Source organism: Physella acuta, unplaced genomic scaffold (genome assembly GCF_028476545.2).
Source record: "Physella acuta isolate Inbredline_101_S28 unplaced genomic scaffold, ASM2847654v3 ptg000101l, whole genome shotgun sequence".
NCBI lineage: Eukaryota > Metazoa > Mollusca > Gastropoda > Physidae > Physella > Physella acuta.
The window spans coordinates 173,933-194,616 of record NW_026731621.1 but is presented as its reverse complement, the minus strand read 5'-3'; the positions used below and the strand labels follow the sequence as shown (position 1 = coordinate 194,616).

Below are 20,684 nucleotides of genomic sequence, written 5' to 3'. Positions count from 1 at the left end.
TTTATAAATCAGTTATTGCAAGTAGTGATAGTCTATCCTATGTAGTTACAAATCTTAATGTGGTCGATTTGTCAAGAACTGTTTGAAGGGCATTTCATACTAATCTGATTTTTAATAAAACAATACATTTTGAAGTTAGATTATTATTCCAATTTTCTATAATTGTTTTCCTGAAAATGAAATCGATGTTAAATAGTTCCTGGGGAGAGAGGTTCGCGCGAGAAACAAATTAGATATTACACAGAGATACAAGCTATAATCTTAGTCACATATTAGAAGTTCCAGAGGAGTAGCGACCCCTCCCGGCGCCCGGGGACAAACTTTCAATTTGGCGCTCCCCCATATATTTTTTATATTTATAATTCAAAATAGCAGCTAAAATGAGCTTATTTTGACACCCATAGGGTCGGCGCCCGGGGACATATGTACACACTCCCCCGGCCCAAATCCCCCCCCCCGCCCCCGTCGCTATGCCTCTAAGCTCTGATTCATTCACAATGCCCAACACAGCGACAGCTTAATCATAACAACTATACCTATTTTTAACTAATGTGTGATCTACTGTGGACAACAGTTGTATAAAAATCTAGATACTGTCATGGCCGGTATTCGAACCCACACATCCACAGTTTTCACAACAATCTTCGTGTTCTTGTAGGAAGGCATTTCATTTCTATACATTTAATCTGTCTAAAAGTACTCAACTAATCTCCACATAGAAATATAGTTTTAAAATGCACTTTTTATAATAAATAAAAAACAAATACAATTTGGATAAAATGATATAAATAATGTATAAAATTGTTTTTAACCGAGGAAAGTAGTTTATCGCGAAAAACTAAAAACAAAGGTTATTTTTTAACGAAATATTATATTTAATTTCGTAATTTAATTTGTAGCGCTTTTTGAAGTATCATACTTTTTTAAAGACAGAGACTATCTAGAGCTTTGCAAATTAACTTCTCAATGAATCCGGTTAAACAGTAGCCCAAACAGAGCTCAACGTAACCCTAAATGTGGGCAGACCATCCTAGCGCTAACGTGGATATCGTGACGTCACTGCCCTGACGAAAACAAGCCTAGTCAGTTGATGTTGTGAGGCGCGGAGATAACAAACGACTCTTTGAGGGGAGCTAATTCTTACAAGACATTTCAAGGGAAGCTACTGAGCGGTAAGTTAATTTTACCTGAGATTAATTAGTAAATAGTTCGTTAGTAATTTTAGTTGACATGCTGTGAATGTTTATGCAGGAAATTGTTTAATTTTAGAAGGTATTTATGTGTGTTTATCTAACGATCTATAAAACATAAGCAGATGGTAACCAACGGTTTTTTTTTTAACCAAGGGCGTAGTTAGGATTATTCATCAAGGCCAGAGATATCTTCTGGCTTACATATGATAACAAATTTACATAGCAAAACAAGACATTGAGCAAAATATTGTTAGTGTTAATTTATATTTATTATATATATATATATATATATATATATATATATATATATATATATATATATATATATTAAAAATTCACTACGTTGCACGACTATGTGGAACACCACGCACGCCGACTCTCTAACCCTCCTCCCGCCCCCTCCCTCACTCTCCAGACATGCGCAACAGTGTCTACCCACCCCATTTGGGCGACTGTGTCTTACAGGAAGTCTTCACCCGTCACTAAATAGCGGCGTGGCATACGGGTTGGCTCGTTTTAAATAAAGTTACTAAAGGACTTTATGATAGAGAATACATGAGATTTTCCAACAAGATAAATAAATCAGTTTAATATACTGAAAAGCCTAATGATAATTGACCGTTTTAATTTTAAATTAATGTTTTTCTGAAAATTAATAGGCAAACCGCGGTCACCCGAACGAAAGAGATTATTGTGATGCAGTGGCGTCACAAGGCGGGGGGTACGGTAGGTCCGCACAAAGTGACAACATTTAGGGGTAACAACCGGTGTTTCTTCCTGTTTAATTTCTCCGGGGGGGGGGGGGCACTTGAAATTTCCGGGGGGGGGGAACACTTTCTTAAAAGTATATATCTTCTATATAAACTCCATTTCGTTCGGGGGGGGGGGGGAAGCGGTAGACTTTCTTCGGGGGGGGGGGGGACTTCCCCAAGAGATACCTGGAAGAAACTCTGGTGACAACACATCGAAAAATTGTGAAAGTTTCTGTCAAAACATAGGCGTATCCAGTTAAAAGAATAAAATAGTAGGGGATTGGGGGTGACACTAAACAGCAAATGCAAAAAAAATATAGGTGGATGGTTGGGTGACAATTTCACCGCGCTGGATGACACTATTTCTAGTGAAGCCACTGCTGCAATGCACTACAAATAAATAATAATAAAAAAAAACAACAGAAAAATGTATTTACGCATTACCTGCCAACTGGTTCTAAAAACACACTAACTATTTCATCCAGCGAGGTGCTAGGGGGTTAAATAATATCTCACCTATTGTGATCCTGGTTGTCAATGTTAATCGCTCGTTCATCAGTGTACCGCAAACAAAGGGACTTAACCCTTTACAACCTGTTGTCAGGTAACCAGCCCTTGTGCCGGCACAGTGTTGTACGATTTGTACCCGGTACAATTTATAAATTGAAATATTTGAAGCGAGCCATTTTTATAATATTGTTTTATAACACGCGAATGACATATTTAAAAAGGAAATAACTATATAGACCGTTCTTTTCAACCCCCTCCCTTCCATCTCATTGATTTGGTTGAAGGGGGGGGGGGGTAGTGATATATTCTGTAGTATCAATGAGAAATATTTCTATTCTAACATGCTGTTCTTTAATACCTAGAAGGGCGTTAAGCCACCCCCTTGATATCATCATCATCATCATATACAGGGCAGGATTATATAAAGTTCTTTTGCAAGATTGAAGCATAACACTGTTATTATAATATGATGTTGAGTATTAACACGAAAGTTACCCCCCCGCCCCATTGTTTTTAGAGGGTGGGGTAGGAGGGCGATATATTTTGCTTTCAGGAGAGGGGGTTGTACCTTGTGCTGAAAGAATGAAACACCACTGTTATTATATGCTGCTCAGTGTCACCTTGCCGGGTGTTAAACATACACTTTTCTCTGTGTGTGTTGGAGGAGGAGTGGGGGTGTAACCCCGTCTTGCAAGATTGAGAAATACCACCTTTATTATATTGTGCTACTATGCAGGGTATTAACCCCCCCCCCCCCCTTAAGCCACACACCATTTACATTTACTTTTAGAGATGTGATCGCTTGTGTTTCGAGCATGATGGAAATCACTATTGTTATAAGCTGTCGGTTTTATCACTTGGAGTATTAACACCCATCACCCCCCCCCCAATTACTTTTAGAGGAGGGTTATACAATTTCTTGTAAGAAATAGAAATACAACTATTGTTGTATGCTGCCCCCTCCCCCCCCCCCCCCACTTACTTTGAGAGGAGGGTGATACAATGTCCTCTAAGAAATAGAAATACAACTATTGTTGTATGCTGCTCAGTTAACATACCGGGTATTAACCCCCTCCCCTACCCCGCCATTTTAGAGGGTGATGCCCCATTTTGTAATAATAAGGAATATCACTAGTATAAAATACTGTCCAGTGTTATTACGCCGCGTTCTATTAAAACTATGATAGGACGATATACAGTAGTTTCTAATTCAGAAGGCGAAGTTAGGTTAATTATAGATTTTCCACGATAGCTCCAAATTACAGTAATCTCCCCTGACAGTATCAGCTAAGGGGAGGACCATCGAGATGTTTTCAATTGTCCCATGGAGTTTTTTTTTTTGTATACCATAACTATTTTTCAGCTGTTACGCAATAACAAACGACATGGTCGAGTAGTAACGCGCGCGGTTAGTGTTCTTATAATGTCTAGATCAGATCCGGGGCTTGAGTCTGTAGTGTAGAGTCCAATCTTTCGGGTATGGTACCAGCTCTTCAACCTGGAGCTGCAGTTTGATGTGTATCACTCTCTGGTGGGTAACTGTGTTCTGATAGGTACCTACTATCATGTGGGAATCTCTGTTCTGATAGGTACCTACTGTCTTGTATGTACCTGCTCTCTTATGGGTAATACTTGTGGCTTCCTGTGCTCTGATGGATACCACTCTCTTATGTGAATATGCTCTATAGTGGGTACCTACTCTCTTGTGGGTACTTATGTTCTGATGGGTACCTACCCACTTGTAGGTTCCTGTGTTCTAATGGGTACCTACTCTCTTGTGGGTTCCTGTGTTCTAATGGGTACCTACTATTTTGTGGGTTCCTGTGTTCTAATGGGTACCTACTATTTTGTGGGTTCCTGTGATTTGATGGGTACCTACTCTCTTGTGGGTTCCTGTGATTTGATGGGTACCTACTCTCTTGTGAGTACTGTGATCTAATGGGTACCTACTCTGTTTTGGGTTCCTGTGTTCTGATGGGTACCTACTCTCTTGTGGGTTCCTGTGTGTGAGGGCATCTGAATCTCAAATAAAGCACAACACGATTGAGGCTATTACAGTATTCTTTATTTCTCTATCTCCCGTCCTCCAGTCCCAAAATCCACCTCCTTGCTTTGACACTCAACCTTCAACTGTCCTCCGCATTCATCCCTACCCACCACCTTTCTCTCGCTCACAACACAGCCACTGTCACCCGACCAGTCGCTTCCCTTGTACCCTCGTTCACTCCGTACAACAACATACACGTCAACACACCCGGCCTCGCGTCTCTCTACATGATACATACACACACGCAGTGACCCGTTCCACGTATTCACCTTTCATACACATTACATCACCACACTGTGTTCTGATGTGTACTCACTCTAATGCGAGCTCAAGTAGATGTCTAGCATAGTACTCATCACAACCCCCCCCCTACCCCACACTTTATTTAACGGGATCATACATAAGACCCGTTTTTCGAATACTATTCACCTCACCAACACAGTTGCATTTAAAAACACACACAAAACTAGACATCTACAGCTTGTTTTGGAGCAGCTAAGAATTCTCCAAATAACAAAATACAACACATTACCCTATAGCTAATGTAAATATTTCTGTGGACGTCATTACAAAATTGCACTTTAGTAGTTACATGCGTTATCTACGAAACGAAACAAAAAACTGCAGGCCATGAAATTAACTTTTGTTTGTGTTTAATTACAGTCATACTTTCTTTATCACTTCTACCATACAGTGTAGTGACAAGCTAAGCAGATCGGAATGCTGTTAAAAGCGGGCCTTGTTTTCTCATTGATACATTATACCACGATGGGGAGAGGGTCGGGCCTTTCTCTGTACCAGGGGTGGACTGGCTGAGTCCAATATGCCCGGGAAATTTTTAAAAAGGGGCCCCCAACCACTGATTAAAATTTTCATTGTGCATTTTTCCCCCTTCAAAGATTGATGGAAATTCACACCACATATTATTTTTTAAAAATAAATCAAAGCACTAAAAGTTCTAGTACTACAGTGGTCCTGTGGCCCCACCAATATTTTTTTGTAACTGTTGGACCACCGGAATTTTTTTACCTGGGGGCCCATCGGGTTTTTTACCTGGAGGCCCACCGGGATTTTTTACTTAAGGGCCCACCGGTATTTTTTACTTAAGGGCCCACCGGTATTTTTTACTCAAGGGCCCACCGGTATTTTTTACTTAAGGGCCCACCGGGATTTTTACTTGGAGGCCCACCGGAATTTTTTACCTGGGGACCCACCGGAATTTTTTACCTGGGGACCCACCGGAATTTTTTACCCAGGGTCCATCGTAATTTTTTACCTATGTGCCCACCGGAATTTTCCCGTTAGATTAGACCGACGAGCCAGTCCACTTCTGCTCTGTATCCTTCTATTGAACTTTGATTAGCTATTAATTAATAAAAATAAAAAGTGACGACTCATCTAATTAGATTAGCTGCCAAGTGTTAGAATTTAATCAAAGGTTAAAGTTAAGGTTAATTAGTTATCAGTTTGAATTGAGTCATAGACTCCACGTCGCTGAAAGTTGTGTATATTTCATTAATAGGTTTATCAGCAGAGTAATTGTGGTATGATTAATTGTTTCAAGTTAGAGTTACGCTAATATTCAAAACATAAAAACGTTTCAGATAGGGTTAATTAATTAAGGTATGTGCAAATGTTATTTTAGGCGAGAAATGACTTGCTTGCACTTTATGAAATTAAAGTACACTTAAAATTCATATTTTACGACACCGTATTTACATAATGTTATTTACTTAATGAAAAAAAAAACGGTGTAAATATTTAAATAAAAATACGGCATATCTTGCCCATGCTTATTTAATTTTTTTGTTAATTAACACATCAGTAATTGTCTTTAACCATACACCTCACGTGGTATTTAAACGGATGTGTGGAAGACATTACGTCACTGTTTAATTACGGGAATCTCCATTGACCTGTATTCTAACTTGGACTTAGGGGTCATCCATAAATGACGACACGCTTTTTTGACGATTTTTACTTCCCTCCGAGTCCCTTCCCTCCGTCACACATCGTCACAAAAAGCCAGACCCCCCAAATAAAATGACGTGACATCGCAACCTACAACCCTACTCAGAATTGCAATTTTTCTTTAAACATTGATTTTTTTTCTAAAATCTTGGCTGTGCTTGGTCAACAGTTTATCAAAACAGTTGTGACGTCACATTATATGAACCCCCTCCCCTCGTTACACACCGTCACAAATTACAGACCCCCCCCCCCCCCGCACATACGAGTATGACGACATATGTATGTCCTTAGGGACACATTGTTTTCATAGCACAACACATACAGTAAAAAACAGTAGTCGGTAGACACTGTACTTCTCACCGAGGTCCGGCTTGGTATCAAAGGTGGATAACTCAACCGGCACGGTCTTCCGGGACGTAGAAGTCCGGGTGACTAGAATAGGGGTGGGGGGAGAGGTGGGCCTTGATATGAGGGGTGTGTTAAGACTCTAGGGGTGGGTAGCGATAGGAGAGATTGGGGTGATCCGGTACGTGTTTGCTGGAATGTTCGTGTAAACATTTTTTGACATTTTTGTTGTTATTGATAATGGACCGCTCATTGTAGTGGCTTATCTCTTGGTCTACTCTTAACTAAATGACCTGGCAAGTTAACCCCATCCCCCTCCTTCATAACCCTCCCCCAACTTCTTCACCCAACCCCTCTCCCCAACCCCTGCCCCCCCCTCCCCCTCTAATTGAAAATCGTGTGTGAAGACATTTTAGAGTAATCATTAATTATGAAAACAATGCAAAAACATCTCTGATAAAAAAAACTGTTATTGTTATTGTTCTGAAACAAGTGCTAAAAAGTGACATGTGCCAAGTTAAGCTTTAGGCATTGGAGAGGGGGGGGGGGGGAGGAGACGTACAAAACGTAGCACTTAACTTTTTTGGTTATTCTGTGAGGAAAAAAACTAATAAAGTTAGGTTTTTACTTAGGTTTTGATTTGTTTTACCGGGTATGGACTTATTGACGTTATTTTAAAACGTAAGGGGGGGGGGGGGGATTTTGAGACTACGTGTGACAACATCCAAGGCAGACGACCATAAACAATGCTATGCCCTACGGTTAGGACCGCTTTACAATATTGTCAATGGGAAATTACCACTACCTGTCAGATAGATTGTTTTTTAAAATAATAAACAATAAAGAATTTTTAAAAGCTTGGCAAATAACTTTAACTCTCTCGTTGACTTCGTTAACTTACTGTTTTTACCCCATGTAGTCTAACAATACTTAAAAAAAACAGCTATTTTTCTATGTCAAAATTATGAATAGTGCCCCCCCCCCCCTCCCCCACTTAATTTTTTTTCTTGTCTATTTTTAAAATATCTTTTCCGGGCTCTAAAACAAAGTCACGTGGTTGATGAAGACGGAAATCACGTGGTTCGCCTCTATTTATCACCAAGGATCATCTTTCCTTAATTAAGCTTTTGTTCTTTTCACTGTTATTTTACTACACCCTGATCGCAAATTCTATCTTCGATTCATCTGCAGTGTTTTGAATGTTTTCGGCTTTCCAGTGGTAAAGAATGTGTGATTTATAGCCAAAAAAAAAAAACAATGTATAGAGTGACAGTTAAAATATACTTAAACAATAGCAGTTCGAGAGAAAAAAATTAGCAAGTTGTGTTTGAAACAAACATCTGTATTTTGTTTTGAAAAGTCTGAAAATAAATATATAAAGACACTTAAAACAACATCCAACTTAATTTCTGTACCTACATCTAACACTAAACTTAAACGTATTGCCCGTTATAACGTGTACCTAAATTTAACCTAAACGTAAACTAATTGCTAACGCCCGCGATAACTTGTACCTAAATCTAACCTTAAACTTAAACTTATTGCTAAAACCCATGATAACTTTTACCTAAATCTAACCCTAATCCTAAACTTATCGCAAAAGCCCATGATAACGTGTTAAACGTGTATCTAAACCTGTGGAACTATTTTTTTTCACCATGGCGTCGCCCGTTTAAGTAGAACATAGTTTTCGTTGAAAAAAACAAACACAAATTGACTTGCCAGCGTGTAGAAAGTACTTGAATCCCAGACGCCGTCCAGGTTACATAAACAATACCATGGCAGCTACCTTTAACCAGCCAATTATCTCACTATAAACACAAGCATCTCTCCACGAATTATTACCTCACCATACACATATCTCATCAAACACATACCTCCATACACATGTACCTTAACATCCATATACCCCATCACATACACAAACATCATACAATTAAACCTTGTGACAAACATACATACCTAACTATACACATACCTCATGAACATATAACACATACACACACCTCACCAAATACCCCAGCACACACAAATCTCACTAATAAACACCTAATCAAATACCTCAACAAATACCTCACGAAATACATACACTACACACTGTACACATACATCATACCACATACATACGTCACCCCTCAAACACACCCTACTACATACAAACAACACACACACACATCATAAAATACCTCACTAAACGCATAGGCCCTACCTTACTTTACGTAAAAATCACCACACACACATTTTCATAAACTAAGAACTCCACACAAGCAGTTAATATTCAAATCACCAGACATATACACCAACACAAATCAGTTAACTAAACATTCAAATCACAAAAGATATACACCAACACAAATCAGTTAACTAAACATTCAAATCACAAAAGATATACACCAACACAAATCAGTTAACTAAACATTCAAATCTACAGACATATACACCAACACATACCAGTTAACTAAATATTCAAATCACAAGACATATGCATAAACACAAATCAGTTAACTAATCATTCAAATCACTAAATATATACATCAACAGAAATCAGTTAACTAAACATTCAAACCACCACACATATACATCAACACACACCTAACCACAAACCCATACAAACACTCACACCCCACAACTCACACAACTCACACAACTCTTGACCTTCAAACTCCCTGACCTTGAACTTCCAAAAACCATTGAATCTCGGTCTCTAACACTCTAGTCCACTCGGCGACTTAAAGTTGTAAATAACCCAGGCCAGGTCTGGTAAAGATCTGGTTTAAAACCTGTTTCTGCTTGCATCTTGTGCCCGGCTATACATCACAAGATGTTTTCTGTTCTGTCTTTATGACAACTATACTTAGCCTAAAGTACGACATAGCCTCATGAGTTCCCGCGAGTTCACGCGGTACGTTCTTGTTTTGTAATAACAAATAATTATATTTACGTTATGGAGCTTAAGGATGTTAAACTAACAGTTGATTTTGTTGAAGTTGTAAAGGTAGATTGCCAGTAGATCTATGTTTACAATTTTGACGATGTTTGTTAGTTAAAGGTGAAATTATGGTGTTATAATGAGTCTTCTGGTTTTTGATAGTGTTGGTTTTATAGAGCGGCAAAGGGTAAGATTACTAACGTGAAAGTGAGGATTATGTTCTCCAGACCAGTGTTTGTTTTAGACATTTTTCTCTGTTATTGGGAGGGGGACACTTTAAATCTTGTTCTTTTATTTTTTAGGGGGGGGGCTGACATGAACTACCGGGGGGAGGGAGGGAGGATTTGATACTTTTGGGGGTGGGATGACTTAAATTTCCTGGGAGTGGTGGGCGGACACTTGTTAAAGCATATATTTTCAATAAAACTTTTATTTTCTATTTTTTTTCGGGAGGGGAGGGAAGTAGGAGGGCAGCCATTTTAAACACAATCCGCATAAATGTCTGAAAGAAACTCTGCCCGAGTTCTTTAATGTATCTGTGTACACCCAGCTCTGATGGGTAACTGACCCAAGTTAGGAAAAATAGACTTAGCTTTGTATATAAGCAGACCATACTATCCCACAGTATCCCGAGTTCTAGGGATATTGTGCTCATTATCCGTGGATAGCAACCCATCAAGGAAAGAGAACTCTAAAATCAAACAACTGGAAGATTTCTCTTGGTTGAACAAAGTCAATGGAAGCAAATCCAGACAGAAAAGCATGCTGAAATGAGAGTCAACGGCTAAGATGTCAAAATAATGTTGGGATGTGTGACTTATGTTGGAGGAAATCTACTCTGATGTTATAATTAAGAACGAAAAATCTAGAGTACTTCTATTCTAGTAGGCTTAAGTAGACCGTCGGATACATTTGACATTACATCATTTGTTTCTACAATATACTTTCTTCTTCTTCGTTCTTAATTTTATAGGTGGAAAGGATTCCCTCCAACACATTTAGGTAGTACGTGTCAACTGGTTATGCTTTTCTTTTTAGCCTTTGTCCAACCAAGAACAAACTACAAGACAACAAAACAAATCAACTCACACTTTACTCTAAAGACCCCATTTACAATGAGAAATAACTTCTCTTACACTATAGTGAGACATAAAACTTAAATCAATGAATGAAACCAGTTTTTTTTTACCTCAGCGAGTATTGGGCGTTGTCTTCTTCCAGTGCGTGTCCATTTATTACTCGAATGTTTTTAACTCAACTAAAACAGATGTCTCTTTATTGTCCTTCCCTACTGAAGGGCACCGCTTTGTTGAAGGTAATTTTGTTTCTGTAAGTTGGGTGGGGTTTAGGTTAAAAAGGCCATAAGTCTGGGGGAAAAGCCATAAGTCTAGGGTAATAGGACATTAGTCTTGTAAACAATGTGAAGATAATGTAAAGCGAAGTACAAGAGTCATGTACTAGGGGAGATGTTTTATTCCTTTTAATTTTTAAGTCACGTAGAAGCTCCAAATTAGGTCAAAGGTCATTGGTCGTCCTTGCCTGACCTAAAAATATAACATTTTAAAAAAAATGTAATTTTAAATTGTTTTCTTCGTACTGCATAAAGATGACACGTTTTTAGAACGTAAATCTTTTAAAGGACGTTCTAAAATAATGCAGAAATATTCTAAAACCTCACTGACTAAACCCAGTTTTATTGAGTACCGGACTTAAATTGGTTAGAATACATTTAAACCAGAGGATACGCTGTGATGGTAAAGCGTGCTCAACAAATAATTCCTCACTTCCGGATATCCATTTATGACGATCACAAAAAATAAGCAATTTAGAACACCCACCCCCATTTTGACAAGGGTCTACCCGAACACCCCCGATTATTAAAATTTGGCCTTCAATAACGTATTTACAATATAGTCTTATTTTTTCAATAACTCTGTCGTATATGTAATTTACAATGCTGATATTTTTTTTATATTCACTCTATTGGGAAATACATGTTCTTAAATTTTAAAATATGTTAATTAAAATAAACCCAGTTTTAAAAGTAATACATATGAGATGAGAGCTTGTTTTATTTTAAAAAAAACACATTGTTTGATAAAACACATGCTCAGGAATGAATGTATATTTACATTAGTAGTCTGGTATGCGAGAAATGAACAGTCACTAGGGTAAATATTCCACACAAAAAAACTACGAAACAAACACTATAAGATTCGTGAGAAACAAAGTAGATTATAATTTAATTTTAAGTCATGATGTCCTGCATTATACATACAAAGCGAAACAAAAGTCTACGTGATTTATTATCATATACGCTGACATAAGTAAACTTTAAATAATAGTAAATGACATACAGAGAACAAAATGCCAATCGTAATTTAACGGCGTGTTGCGTAATAGCAGAAGCTACCAGACAGCCTCATCTATAGCAGCTTTTGTTTGGTTAATTGTTAATTAGTTCTAGAATCCGAATTTATGGAAAGTTCGTGCTGAAGATTTTAATTAAGCTCTTTACTATAAAAATAATATTTGTGTAATGCTGTTAATATACCGTAGTGTAAACAAAAATAGTAAAGTTCCCTTTTCGAACCTGACGGTCCACCTGTTTCTGTGACCTCGGCATTTGAAGGAATAGTCTCGTCAACACTATGCCCAGCCGCAGAGGCGTAGTTAGGGGAGGACGGGTGGGGCGGCCGCCCCGGGCGCCGAACGTAAAGGGCCGCCAAAACGGGTTGGAGATAATGTAAATAGAATGTTAATTAGCGTTACGGACTTAATTAACTGTTTTCTACATCACTTGTTCTACACCAACATAAAAACCGTTAAGTGACAATGACTGGGGGTGGGGGGGTCTGCCAGTATGAATAACTATACAACTTGGGGGTGGGGGCCTTTTAGCCAATATGAATAAGTATATAAAAAGAAGGGGGGGGGGGGGCAAAATTGATAGTTCGCCAAGGCGCCGGAATAGGTCGCGACGCCTCTGCCCAGCCGCCTTTACTTTCCCTTTGACTGTTTAGGGTGGACTCAGGGACGTTCTACTGACTTAAACGCGGATTCGTACTTGAAAATAGTGCAAATGTTATACAATTTGTAAGTGATGTGGATGGACTTGATATCCAGCACATCATACGCAGATGTGATTCGTGTCGTCACACGTGTTGTTTACATCGCTACACTCTCGTCTGCTTGTCCTCTCCCACGTCCGCTAGCTGCCTCCCACGTGAGCTGCAGTACGCGTGGCATTCAAATAAAAACGTCATCGTGTAAGCTGAGTCGATGTACATTTGTTGGTAGACCTTTACCTGATGGTGTAGTGTGTAATGTCTGATGATGTGGTGGTGTGGTGGTTGTGCATTTGTTGGTAGACCTTTACCTAGGATGATGATGTAGTGTGTAATGTCTGATGATGTGGTTGTATGTACATTTGTTGGTAGACCTTTACCTTGGCTGATGGTGTAGTGTGTAATGTATGATGGTGTGGTTATATGTACATTTGTTGGTAGACCTTTACCTTGGTTGTTGGTGTAGTGTGTAATGTATGATGATGTGGTGATGTGTTGGTGTGGTTGTTTGTACATTTGTTGGTAGACCTTTACCTTGGCTGATGGTGTAGTGTGTAATGTATGATGGTGTGGTTGTATGTACATTTGTTGGTAGACCTTTACCTTGCCTGTTGGTGTAGTGTGTAATGTATGATGATGTGGTTGTATGTATATGTGTTGGTAGACCTTTACCTGATGGTGTAGTGTGTAATGTATGATGATGTGGTGATGTGGTTGGATGTACATTTGTTGGTAGACCTTTACCTTGGATGTTGGTATAGTGTGTATGATGTCTGATGGTGCGGTTGGAGAGGGTAATAGATCAAATATATCACTTATCTTACTATAACACACGCAGAAAAAAAAATCCTTTTTAATTCGCTATCAAATGTCTGCTCTAGACCTACTCACACACGTACACTGACACACAAGTATGAAACCCGGCTATCTAAAAACACTTGTCCTTTTCATGAAACGTGCAACGTATGTCCTGATCTATTTTATAACCTAACATCCAGAAAGGTCAATCGGCCGACAGACATAAGAAAGAAAAGAAACAAATGTTATAATCATAAAAACAATCTTTCTATTAATGTTGACGTTTCCCTAGTCACTTTCCTTGACTTGTTCTCAATTCGGTACGTCTTTCATTGTTTCCAAGCAGGACGAACAGTGTTTCTTCCAGCCATTTCTTCGGGGTGGCGGAGCCCCCCAACCCCCCCCCCCCCCCCTCCGAAGAAAGTCTACCGTCCCCCTCCCACGAACGAAATGGAATTTATATAGAAAATATATACTTTTAACAGTGTCCCGTCCCGTCCCCCATTCCGAAAATTTCAAGTGCTCCCCCTCCCCCGGAGAAAAAAGTCTGGAAGAAACACTGAGGACGAATGTAGCCAACAGGTGTGTACTGGCCTACCGGAAAAAATTCCGGTGGGTCCTGACGTTAAAAATACTGATGTGACCCAGAAACGGAGCTGTACTAAGCCTGTTTGTGCTTTGTTTGTTTTTTTTTAAATTATTTTTTCGTGTCAACCTAAGAATGATCACCAGGTTTTGATGAGAAAAATTTTTTTTTAAATTTTAAAAATTTAATCAGGGGTTGGGAGCTGCTTTTAAAACTCCCGAGGCTTCGTTGACACAACTAGTCCACCCCTGGTAGCCAATTTCTACCTACTTCATTTCATTAGAAATTGTTTATAATACGTTGGCAGGAATTGCATTTCAGTTAATTCACTGTTAAGTCCAAAAAGGACACTTTGAAAAGCAACACTAAAAAAAATAAAAAATTCAAATCAAGCATCGCTTGAACAAATGTAAGTTCATTGCAAGCTATAAGACCCAGTAAATAATATTGCAATAAATAAACAACGACAAAAATTGCAAAATTTACCGTCATTAACCCAATAACCGCCGTGCATTCCGTGTATTGTTTACTCACCCGTGACCCGAGGATGATTAGCCGCGGACATCTTCAATAACAAATTAGTCAGATCAGAGGCAAGCAGGGTAGGGTTAATGGCGGGCTATCCCAGAGGTCTAATTGACTGGCTCAGTCACTGGGGAAATTCGGTGGATAAATAGTAATGGCAATTAACCTCTGTCGGCGGTTCTTGAACTCAGGAGACTTACATAACATCAGGTAGACAGACCCCAGACAGCGGTCCTTACATCAGGTAGACAGACCCCAGACAGCGGTCCTTACACTAGGTAGACAGGCCCCAGACAGCGGTCCTTACACCAGGTAGACAGACCCCAGACAGCGGTCCTTACACCAGGTAGACAGACCCCAGACAGCGGTCCTTACATCAGGTAGACAGACCCCAGACAGCGGTCCTTACACCAGGTAGACAGACCCCAGACAGCGGTCCTTACACCAGGTAGACAGACCACCACAGCGGTCCTTACACTAAGTAGACAGACCCCAGCGGTCCTTACACCAGGTAGACAGACCCCAGACAGCGGTCCTTACACCAGGTAGACAGACCACCACAGCGGTCCTTACACTAAGTAGACAGACCCCAGCGGTCCTTACACCAGGTAGACAGACCCCAGACAGCGGTCATTACCGACCCCAGCCAGCGGTCCTTACACCAGGTAGACAGACCCCAGACAGCGGTCATTACACCAGGTAGAGACCCCCACAGCGGTCCTTACACTAAGTAGACAGACCCCAGACAGCGGTCATTACACCAAGTAGACAGACCCCAGCCAGCGGTCCTTACACCAGGTAGAGACCCCCACAGCGGTCCTTACACCAGGTAGACAGACCCCCACAGCGGTTCTTACACGTAATAGTCTGATCCCAGCTAGCGGTTATTACACCATGTAGATAGACCCCAGCCAGAGGTTTTTTTTAGCCATATAAAATCGTCTAGATCAGGAGTCTCCAAACTACGGCCCGCGGGCCGGATGCGGCCCTCGAAGTCCTCTCATCCGGCCCGCGGAGATATTTTTGTCAAAGGAAAAATCGATTGTTTGTGATGGCTGAGGAACTTTACCAAGAAAAATAAAAGACATGCCTGGAAGAAACTGGCCCCCGAACTGAAATTTGATAGTTAATGCGGCCCTCGGACTGAAAAGTTTTGAGACCCCGGGTCTAGATATTTGAATCTAAATCTCCACTTTAGTAATTCTGTAGTAAATATGTTGTAAACATTTTGTCGAACATTTCACGTAAATTTTATTCGGATTTATAGATTACATCGTAGAATAAAGCTTAATAAATACTATAACTTGATTACTGCAGTTATATTATTAGTTACATTACCAGAATATAAAACTGACGTGCATAAGTTAGGTTAGATACATTCGTACGAGGCTAGGGTCTACGATCGACTTGTATACACTAGTCCTCAACATATGGGTGATCATTACGTATACATACAATTATAAACATCCTTAGTTTAATAATGTATGATAAACCTCCTCTCTCTCACTAAACAACCACACAACCTGCCAAACACTCACACGTCCACACACACAAAGGGTCAACCCAGTCCTGACCTACGTCACTTCACGCCCCCGACACTTTTCTCGATCCCCATCGCGAGAACTCACGAGATGATGGCTACACCCTATCCAGCTTGGCACGTGTGCTAGCCCTGATGTCATCCATCGCGACCCCAGCAGTAGACTGCCATCACGACCCCATCACGACCCCAGCAGTAGACTGCCATCACGACCCCATCACGACCCCAGCAGTAGACTGCCATCACGACCCCATCACGACCCCAGCAGTAGACTGCCATCACGACCCCAGCGCCATCACGACCCCAGCAGTAGACTGACATCACGACCCCATCACGACCCCAGCAGTAGACTGCCATCACGACCCCATCAGTAGACTGCCATCACGACCCCATCGCGACCCCAGCAGTAGACTGCCTACGCGACCCCAGCAGTAGACTGCCATCACGACCCCAGCAGTAGACTGCCATCACGACCCCAGCAGTAGTCTGCCATCACGACCCCATCAGTAGACTATCATGATGACCCCATTACGACCCCAGCAGTAGACTGCCATCACGACCCCAGCAGTAGACTGCCATCACGACCCCAGCAGTAGTCTGCCATCACGACCCCAGCAGTACGACCCCAGCAGTAGACTGCCATCACGACCCCAGCAGTAGACTGCCATCACGACCCCATCACGACCCCAGCAGTAGACTGCCATCACGACCCCAGCAGTAGACTGCCATCACGACCCCAGCAGTAGACTGCCATCACGACCCCAGCAGTAGACTGCCATCACGACCCCAGCAGTAGACTGCCATCACGACCCCATCACGACCCCATCAGTAGACTGCCATCACGACCCCAGCAGTAGTCTGCCATCACGACCCCATCACGACCCCAGCAGTAGACTGCCATCACGACCCCAGCAGTAGACTGCCATCACGACCCCAGCAGTAGACTGCCATCACGACCCCAGCAGTAGACTGCCATCACGACCCCATCACGTCCCCATCAGTAGACTGCCATCACGACCCCAGCAGTAGACTGCCATCACGACCCCAGCAGTAGACTGCCATCACGACCCCAGCAGTAGACTGCCATCACGACCCCTGCAGTAGACTGCCATCACGACCCCATCACGACCCCATCAGTAGACTGCCATCACGACCCCAGCAGTAGACTGCCATCACGACCCCATCACGTCCCCATCAGTAGACTGCCATCACGACCCCAGCAGTAGACTGCCATCACGACCCCAGCAGTAGACTGCCATCACGACCCCAGCAGTAGACTGCCATCACGACCCCATCACGTCCCCATCAGTAGACTGCCATCACGACCCCAGCAGTAGACTGCCATCACGACCCCAGCAGTAGACTGCCATCACGACCCCAGCAGTAGACTGCCATCACGACCCCAGCAGTAGACTGCCATCACGACCCCATCACGACCCCAGCAGTAGACTGCCATCACGACCCCAGCAGTAGACTGCCATCACGACCCCAGCAGTAGACTGCCATCACGACCCCTGCAGTAGACTGCCATCACGACCCCATCACGACCCCATCAGTAGACTGCCATCACGACCCCGGCAGTAGACTGCCATCACGACCCCATCACGACCCCAGCAGTAGACTGCCATCACGACCCCAGCAGTAGTCTGCCATCACGACCCCATCACGACCCCAGCAGTAGACTGCCATCACGACCCCAGCAGTAGACTGCCATCACGACCCCAGCAGTAGACTGCCATCACGACCCCAGCAGTAGACTGCCATCACGACCCCATCACGACCCCAGCAGTAGACTGCCATCACGACCCCAGCAGTAGACTGCCATCACGACCCCAGCAGTAGACTGCCATCACGACCCCAGCAGTAGACTGCCATCACGACCCCAGCAGTAGACTGCCATCACGACCCCAGCAGTAGACTGACATCACGGACAACCCTCTCCCATCCTCAAACCTATCTCTGTGTTATAGATTTTCCCCCTCTCTCCTCTGTCGAAGAAATACGCGGACAGCAGAAACCGCGCAATGGCGTCGGTAGTGAGTTTTCTCTGGGGGAAATTTTACCAAGTATAATTTCTAAGAGTCTTGATTCAATTTTGTGTGAATTTTACGAGAACATTTGATCCAATGAAGAGGAAAAAATAGACCCTGTGTGTTGTTGCCTGCTGTTTGAGTGATATTTTTTTTTATAATTGTGGTGAGTACATGTAAGTATTATCTGGACTATATTAAAACGTCAAGAAATAAAATAAACAATAAAAATATACTGTTTTTTATTAGGGATAATCAGAAATAATGTTTAAAAAAAGCAATCTAGGATTCAGTTTTCAACTTATTAAAAAATGGTTACAATAGTAGGCACGGAGACCTTTTGTTTTACATTGACCTTTAAAAAAAAAACATTTTAATAAAAACAAAAGCAATTGAAAAGTAAAGACATAACAGTAACATAGCATTTAGACGAGTTATATATATATATATATATATATATATATATATATATATATATATATATATATATATATATATATATATATCGCTTTGTCGTGACAGACGCCTTTTTCCTGTAATATGACATCCTTATCAAACAAAAACCTGCTTTGTTTCTCAAACTTGCTCTCATTAATGTGTGAAACTAGATCTTTTATCAAAAACTTGAGCAATAGAAGCATGGATGTATCAAACTCAGCAGTAATGTCTTCAAGCTTGGGTGCGTAGGGGATTATTTTCGACACGGGTCCATATCCCATGAAAGTAAGACACAGTTTAATCAAAAGCTTCACTAAAAAATTTTAAAAAATTAGTTTTTGAAGCAGCATAAATTTCCTTCCAAAATTTCAAATGAGCTCCGACAACTGGGTATATTGATATATTCAAAATACAATATACATACATCTTAAAAGCTCACTGAAAAAAAATCATTTTGTCAACAAAAAAAAATGCAAAAGTGTAAGGTCAATTCTCCCATCCCCAATCAACAAATTCTGACCCCCCCCCCCAACCCCACCATCAGAAGTGTGCCATATTTTATATACAAACCCCCTTCACACTAGAATCTTTGGTACTGAAATATAGTTTAAAATGTGCCCTCAATTAACCCAAGCGGCACTCACACGATCACAACTTACACGTGCACACGTGCATGAACTCGTTCGCCTAGATAAGTAGTTCAAACTGTTTCCTTAAGTCATCATTCCGGTCCATTGATCCCTCGACCCCCGGAGCACGTACACCGTACCCTCGGAAGAAAAAAAATTAATATAGAGAATACATACATTTTAATATGCCGCCCCCACTCCGAAAGAAACGCAGTAGGTTCAACTTGTTCTCGCAGTAAGTTTAAATGTTTGTGAGAAAAGAAGAAAAAACGAAACATTATTTCTAATTACAGTTCTTTATGTCAACTGAGTTCGTAATGTAAATCACACATTATTGATGCATTTCTAGCAAATCTTCTAGAAGAGAAAGCTATAAATTCAAACAACTGCTGCCTTGTAGTTTGTTCTTGGTTGTACAAAGGCTATGGAAGTAAATCCAAAAAGAAAACTAGTCTGAAATCAGAGTCAACGGCCTATATCTCTTCCAACATTACAATCAAGAAAGAAGCGAAGAAGAATAAGAGATACATTTCTCAGTTAACCGTTTTTGTTATTAAAACCCACTACGTATCACCTAAAAAATCATGTCAATAAAGTTCAAACATACTTCAATAGATCAGCTTATATCTACTTCGTTTAAAATTATTCGATATTTTATATTACCACAGCATCCGATATATTCATACCAAGATCTTTCTAGAATTTTCTCTATTCATCTTTTTATGCGAACCTATTTATTTGAACCCTTTCCCAGAAACCTTCCCGATACTTTAATTACAATACCCAACACCACAGGAACATTTAGCTAATCAAATTTAAAAGCCAAGAAATAAAGCCTTATTCCACCCCACTGTTTTCTTTAGGAGCCTGTAACATTCTCGACAATTTTATTACGGTTTCTGTTTCATTTTACTTTGAAATATCGAGCGAAACATATAAAAAATCGATAGTTTAATTTTTGCTGCTCGCTTACCTGCCCTTTCATCTCTTGCATGAGTTATCCGCCCTTGCTTGTGTCTTCATTACAACACATTTTCGAGAAAACAAATTTCATTTGATTTTCCAGTTCACTGAATTTAAACTTCGTCCTTGTATTTAACATGTCGAGGGTTCTCAAATATGTAGCTTTGTCTCTGACTTTATTTAACTGACATTTTTCCGTTTTGTTTAAAGCAGCGGATTCGTTCAGGCCTGACTGCTCAGGGGGTAGATGAAGTAAAGATTTTGAGTTTTTTTGACCTCGGAATATTGTGATTTTTTTTCTTACCCCGGCTTTTTATCGTACATAACAGGATTGTTTAGATACAAAGATGTTCTATGGGT

General features: G+C 40.8%; 1 protein-coding gene across 1 annotated transcript in view; it reads left to right on the top strand.

Annotated features, from left to right (window-relative positions):
* The first annotated feature begins 964 nt into the window (after nucleotides 1-964).
* The window catches only part of LOC131930753 (electroneutral sodium bicarbonate exchanger 1), an 81,113-nt gene continuing 61,393 nt past the window's right edge, over nucleotides 965-20,684 (top strand). The window contains exon 1 of the mRNA XM_059287359.1: nucleotides 965-1,172. The gene's annotated coding sequence lies outside the window, so the exon portion shown is untranslated. The remainder of the gene's footprint in view (nucleotides 1,173-20,684) is intronic.